We start from the raw sequence: 7,721 nt of genomic DNA, 5'->3' as shown, positions 1-7,721 counted from the left end.
TATTTAGGGCAGATAGGTTGGATAGTATGCACATTGGGACGCAGGGCTAGTGTTTCACTTCCTTGTAAGATGTTTGATGTAATGCTCCCGTTCCTCATGCTCTCCATGTTTGTTTGCTGTTTTGTTTCATTAATTAATCTCTTTTATCCACATCTCTGTCTGCAACATTACAACCGTGAACATAATCATGGTATTTTTTTTAAGATGCTTTAAAATACAACGTACATACCATGGTATATGGATATAGTAATCGCTAGTGATGGGAAACGTCTTAGGTTTCGTATGTAACCCCAGTTCCTCGAGGGAACGAGACGCTGCGTCCGAAGACGCTAGGGGAACGCCTTCAGCGTAACCGGCTCTGAATTCAAATTAAATCTGTCCATTGGATGGGCGAGACGTCACGGGCGAGGTGACGTAATGACCAGCTGGTATAAAAGCACGTGCGGTGCAAACTGGCGTCAGCCTCTGGAATGAAGCAAGCGCTGGCAGGGATGCCGGAAGTGTGGCATCGGGACGCAGTGTCTCGTTCCCTCGAGGAACTGGGGTTACATACGTAACCCAAGACGTTCCTCTTCAGGAACTCGAGCTGCGTCCGAAGACGCTAGGGGAACGAGATATCCACGCTGCCAGACTTCCCAACCCCTGCCCAGTGTGTATCCCTGCGGAGCACAACTAGGGCGAGAGGACAGAAGAGCCTGGAGTGGCCCGCATGTCCAGGCCATAAAACCTGACAAAGGTCAGGGGCGTAGACCATCCCGCAGCGTTACAGATGTCCTGAATTGGGACACCAGCCATGAAGGCCTTGGAGGCCGCCACACTCCTAGTGGAATGAGCCCTGACTCCCATCGGCGAGGGAGAAAACTGATCCCCAGTTCACAGCGCAAGGGTCATTTTTCACAGCTTACATTCATGATAAAGACAAATAACTATGCATTAGTCATCTATTTACATGGTTTAAAGCAATATGTGACTTCTGTAAGTACTAGATCCGCAAGGACAGCATGTATAGTTAACTAGTCATTTTAGTAGTACAGTGGCCTAGAAATTAGAAAGTGGCATAATATTATTTTTTATTTAGTGAGCTATCCTATTCACTTGAGAAAAAATATAAATAGAGCTTATTTGTGTTCCTACTTCATTTCATAAAACAAAAACAGGTTTTGTTTATATATCACATACAAGGTTTAGATAAATGAATTTAAATGCATTTATATTTTATATTTTTTAAGATTTTTTTTTTTTTAGATTTCCTCATGCACCTCACAATGGCTTGGCTATTCAAACCTAACAGACTTTTACACAGGTTTAAGTAACTTTTTCATGCATTCTAGTGGATATTTACCCTTTCCACAAGTTCACTAAAAACAAGAGTTCAAGACTTTGCATTATCTAATGAATGGGTCAGGTTCATCATTTCATCCATTTCCAGACGGTTTGCTTTATATAAACATTATAAAGGAAACTGCATATGATTCCCAAAAGCAGTTTGACATCTATGCATTGGCGTTCTATATGGTACAATGTCTAAAGGAAGTTTTTGTCTATATGCGTGGACTCCTCCGATTTCTCTCAACTCCGTGGGTTCTGTAGTTAAAAACACATGCAATCCATTGACCGGATGCACGATTGGCACCGTCTGCATCCTTGGATATGTTTCTGTTGCCAGAGTGCAATCTACCGTGGCAAGCAACTCCACCGCAAGAGTTTTGAGCACAATCAAAGCGAGCTCCGCCAACGCACCTCCTCACACCACCTCCAAATGGGACGTAACTGAAGCGGTCAGTTTTGCTCTCGTTTCGATCTGCGCAGAACCGGTCTGGGTCGAAGAGCTCTGGGTTCTGATATGCCTCTGCTGTCTGCGTGTCACGGATGCTGTACATGACGCTCCAGCCCTTTGGGATCTGATAACCCTGCAAATGCACAATATACAATTATTAGGTTAGTCAGATTTTTGTGTAAAGTTTTGAATCCATGTTTTTCATCAGCAAACTCTGTTTATTAGTAGTAGTATTATTCACATTATATCATGATCATGATTTTATCATTTTTATTGTTTTAATTTTATGGCTTTATTAATGTTCCTAAAATAAGTATTACTGACAAAATGATTTCATTTTTTCAACACCATTTTCAATGCTAGATGCACAAAAAACATTTTAAATTTTTTTAAAACTTGAATTATTATTAATAATGATAAAAAAAAAGTCACACTATATTGTGATTTCATACTTTTATGATTACAAATTATAATGTAATGTTTCATAATGTAGTAATTTTAATGTTGCTAATATAATTTTTTGTATTTTTTTTCTGTGCACAAAATATTTTACAGTTAATTTTTTTTACCAGCAACATCTGATTTATTATTATTATTATTCACGCAATATCGTGGTTTTATAATGTATAATTTCACTTGTTATAATGTAGTAATTTCTGTTTCTAATTTAAAATGTTGCTGAAAAAATGAACTAGCTTTTGCAGACAATATATGAATGCACTATCCATAAAACGGTATTTGCAGTAATTATTTTGCACAAAACACTTACGTTTAATTCAAATGTTTGCAGGACTGTCCTGTATCCGCCAGACACCGGTGGGAGGAACCGAAGCACCTCTTTGACCACACAGTCCAGGTAAGAAAGTTGACTCAGTTTCTCCAAACTCAGGTAAGGGACGTGGGTGCGAGAGCGATACCCCTCTTCCTTGTCTCCTGCTTCAAAACACGATGTTTTATTCATCGCTGATCTCCACCGCTGGTACTCTTCTCAGCAGCATCGCTTTCCTCGCTGATGAAGTTCCCATGGCAACAGAGCGGCAGTATCCGTGGGTGTCGCCGATCAGCCCCTCGCTTTCCAGCTCTGCTCTGGCGTGCTCTGGCGCTCGCTCACATCTGGATGACGCAGCAGCTGCAGGATGAGGGATGTTGATGCGCTGGCAGTAGTGGAGTGAGCAGCGAAGATTAACTCTACTGCAGTTTCCTGAAATGCATTTTCATTTATTTTGCAAACATGAATCCAAATGAAACTGAAAGGCAAAAAATTAAATGCAAACAACTGAGAATAGCAATTTTTTTGTTTTGCACATATACACACTCACTACAGGTCAAAAGTTTGGAATAATTACAATTCTTTCATATTTAAAAAAAAAAAAGTATCTTATGCTCACCAAGGCTGCATTTATTTGTTCAAAAACAGTAATATATGTATGTGTGTGCATATATATATATATATATATATATATATATATGTGTGTATGTATGTATGTATATATATATATGTGTGTGTGTATGTATGTATATATATATATATATATATATATATATGTGTGTATGTATGTATGTATATATATATATATATATATATATATATACACACATACACACACACACATATATACACACACACACACACACATATATATATATATATGTGTGTGTGTGTGTGTGTGTGTTAAATAAATAAATACATTTAACTGGATCAAAACAGTATCATGGGATCATCATCTGTGATGAAAGCTAAATATAATATTACAAAATAAAATAATTAAAAATAAAGGTTCCAAAAGGGGTTTTCACAGCGACGCCATAGAAGAACCAGTTTTGGTTCCCCAAAGAACCTTTCAGTGAACAGTTCTTAAAAGAACCATTTTTTATTATTAGTGTGAAGAACATTTTTCCACTGTAAAGAACCTTTTGCAGAATGAAAAGTTTCCATAGATGGTAAATGTTCTTTGTGGAACCATTGATGCCAATAAAGAACCTTTATTTTTAAGAGTGCACAATCAATTTGGATTTGGCCTTCTATGGTTTACCTTGAGCTCTTGCATTGTAAGCTCATAGTCATCTTCCTTTGCACTGCTCAGCATATAGTCAAAAGCATCACAATAATCACTGGTTTGCTGCTTTTTCAGTTTCTCCTCTATGATCTTTTCCATGGCAGAGTGCAGAATCTCACGGGCCCTGATTCCCTACAACAAAACAAATAGGCTGTTCATGAATAAAAGTTCTCCAAAGCAGATGAAATTTAGACATTCATCTAGTGACCTGGAAATTTATTTTTGTTTGCTCATGCTGTGAAACAATGTGACTTTTGGCTTGTGGATGGAAGATCAGAACTGGATTCATTCTCACCTTACGCAGGCCGCTTATGGGGGTGTCAAAAGGAAGAGAAAAGAGGTTGTTCATGAGCTGTTCAAAGGTTTTGGAGAGAGAAGTGATTTGCTGCTCCTCCAGATGCAGACCGAGCAGGACTCGCACTGCAATGCGGAAAGTGAGTGACTTAGCTGCGGTGTAAACGTCCATAGACCCGGTCTCGGCGCACCACTTAGCAATTTCAGTCTTGACGACATCTTGAAGGCGTGGCAGATAGGCCTCCAGCGCCCACGGCAAAACACTTTTGCAAGGATCTAGAAAACAAAATTTTATTGATCAAATGCTGAACTATTCATTAATGGCTGGAAATTAATTTTTTTTTTTTTTTTTTGTGAGCATTCATCTTTACAGGGATATTTATAGGAGAAATAAAGCAATTAATGGGTTAATACTTTCGATCAGATGCCTTGTTTTTATTGACAAGTCTTTCAGGGTCCAGGCCTTTCAGATACACTTACTTTTCTCTTCCTCTTGTGCAGGTCACCAACTGAGTTTACCAGAGTGTTGGGCCCCAGGATAATGCGTGTGCTCTGGGGCCACTGCGTGCACACCAGTGAGTGTTCACCCAGCAGAATCTTACGGATGTTTTCTGCACCGGTCACTCGGATGAGGGGTTTGCCCAAAAGGTGAGTTTTAAAAACATTTCCGTGTTTCTCTCGTCTAGAGATGTGAAAGCTGGATCCCTGTTACAACACAACAGAGTTTCATGTCAAACCTTTTAGATAGATGCAATACCCCACTACTTCCCCAAGACCTTTCCAGTCGTTTGTGACTTTTAAGAATTTTAAAATTTCCATACTAAAAATCAAGCGTTAGTTCTGGCAGGTCACGTTAGTCAAGCTCGCATCAGCTGATCCCCATCTACCTATAGGGATACGACACCTATCTAAGCATCCATATATAAGGTCCCTCAGTATTATCAGCAGTTTTTGCATTGCTCAATATCTAATTACCCTCCTCCTTCCCCAACTCCTCCTCTGTCAGTCAGGATCCAGCTTTCTGATTTTCTTTTGAATCAGACTAATTCAAAATGTGTACATAAAATTACTGAACTTTAACAATATCTGCAATACTTTGGATACGCAGGGAGTTCTTGCCCAGAACAGAACCATACCGCCAATCCAAACTGTATGCTAATTGTCAATCATCTCATCTTTGGCAATAGTGGTCCTGACAGAAATATTTCCATATAAATTTTCCATACTATTTTAGAAACTTTCCAGGCCTACATAATTATTTATTTTTATTGCATCTTCTGGAATGGATTAATCAGTTCTGCCACTCTGTTTGAAATCAAGGTGAAAACGTCTGTTTTTACCACAGTGAAGAATTACACCCTCATCAAGTTCACGCATGCAGGGAATAATTCCCCTTGTGGATTTGCACATCAGGCCAGCAGAGGAACTGGCTCATATGCCTCATCTTCCTCTGAGAAACATTGCACTAAAGGTAATGCATAAATATCAGCAAAATAACATAAAATGCAACATAGATCACTCTAATCTACATTTGATAACATTAATAAAATAATTAACTTAGGCCCTATATAAAATCTAAATAGCCTAAATTTGATGCTTTGCGGTGGAATTCGAATTTGTCCTTTTAATCATTTTTTACCTACTACATGATTTTAACCGGGGGCTTCATGCATTGTTTTCATAGCTACGTTTCACAAGTGAGTCAGAGTGCACTAGACTAAAATGTTTATGATCGTAAAGAAATTGGCTTTGCTTGCTGAGGTAACCATAGCAACACGTGCTTAATAGCAGTAAAGTTACATAAGGTGCACGATAAAATGTAAGCAGCCTACTGTCATTATTTATAAGGCTATTGTAGATTTACACAATATATCGGAAAACGGTAGTTTTGTTTAATTAAAACGCATTGTTGATAGTTAAATGCGCTGGGGGCGCCAAAAACACTTAAGTTTTTCGCAAAACGAACGAATAAATAAAATTGCTGATTTTAAAACAAATTTATTTAGGCTATTTATTTATTTATTTTTGCAACGTTTACCCTGCCGAAATAATTCGAGAACTAATTTTAACAGTATTTTACTTATATAGCCTATTACCTTGATAAATGGCCTAATCTTTTTCTTTTCTTTTTTTTCTTTTTTTTGCTTCTAAAACATGTTAATAATATAAAATTACAATATAATGCATAGGCTTAGGCTATATATTAGAACTTTCTAATAGAGGGAACAAAGTAGCCCATGAAATCCATGATCGATAAATCATAAATAAGAGCAAAAAGAATTGAGAGAAACAGACTAGAATTTTATTTATATGCTCAAGTCTTACCTGGAAAAGCCAGTGAAAAGTTTCTCCGACCAGCGGCCAGCCCATGGAGCCCTGCGGAGTGGGAGTTTACACGTCCGATCCCGGGTGATGCTCCACCTGAACTCCCACAGCAGCCGCGAAACCACAAGCAACAGCAGAGCCGGTAAGACAGCACCGGCAGCCGCCAGCAACGCGGACACGAGGCAGATATCGTGCCCGAACATCTCCAGCGATGTGCAAAGCCAAAAAAGAAAGCAAAGAATCCACTTGCGCCTGTGCGTGTTGTTCCAGTGATACGTTCTTTATGATGGAGCGCCTCCAAAAGTTGTGTAACTCGCAAGAAGACCCCTTTACGCGCTCATTGGATATCTAGGAATGGAATAAGAATAGGACATTACACGGGACGGGTCTAACATGGGCTTTATGAAGAGAGAAGATCTATCGTGCTGTCAGTCTCTCCAGCTTCCCAGAGAAGGACAAGAAGCTGACAACTATTCCAAACAGTTTTACAAGTTGCATGCGCTGGCATGTCTTTCATCTGAGTTTATCCACCTTTTCTTGGGGTGCAACCCCTGGAACACAGCCCTCTCACCCACTCCGACTGTAAATCAGGCTCGAACCGAACTTGAGATTACGAGAACTTTGGAAACGAGCACACATTTGTGCTTAACACAGAAGATCTCTCTGCTTATAAACAATTCCGAGTAAGTAAAACTCATAACTTCTTAACAACATCATAGAATATTTAACATCAGACTAGCCTACATTAATTCTTCAGTTCAGGACTGTCAACCCAATTTTGATTCTTATCTGAAGAACAAAGTGAAACATTAAGAGATTTAAATCTCCGAAGTATATGCATAAAATGACTCTTTATAAGATGGTTCTTATACCTTAAAACCAGTATAAAAATAAGTATAAATAAGATAGGCTACTTTATTTTTAAGGGTGTAAACAAAATTCTGTCTCTCAGATCTGCTGCTAAAACATGCAATCAATCGGTAATCTGAAATAATAACATCATCTTAATAACAGAGCTAATGATGACCTTACAAGTGAATCAGAGACAGACAATGACTGTGTGTACTCACCTCAGGAAGAGTGTAAAATCATAGCGAAGATATCCAGTGAAACTTCGAGAATCTCTTAGGTGAACTATGTGTCTTCTGTGCATCTCGCGCTCGAGCTTTATAGGTATTGGCACATGTTATGATCCACCTTCACCAGTGACGTGTGAGCATTTTTTTTTTCTCTAATAGTTGAAGAGGTCGTGGATAGATCACAGGAGA

The 7,721-nt window shown here is 38.7% G+C and overlaps 1 pseudogene; it reads right to left on the bottom strand.

The window, feature by feature from the left end:
- Positions 1-1,541: 1,541 nt before the first annotated feature.
- Positions 1,542-7,229, bottom strand: LOC131535149 (cytochrome P450 26B1-like; annotated as a pseudogene).
- Positions 7,230-7,721: the final 492 nt, after the last annotated feature.

This window comes from Onychostoma macrolepis, unplaced genomic scaffold, assembly GCF_012432095.1.
Source record: "Onychostoma macrolepis isolate SWU-2019 unplaced genomic scaffold, ASM1243209v1 Scaffold168, whole genome shotgun sequence".
Lineage (NCBI taxonomy): Eukaryota > Metazoa > Chordata > Actinopteri > Cypriniformes > Cyprinidae > Onychostoma > Onychostoma macrolepis.
Note: the sequence above shows the minus strand (reverse complement) of the source record. Positions and strands in the feature narration are given on the sequence as shown.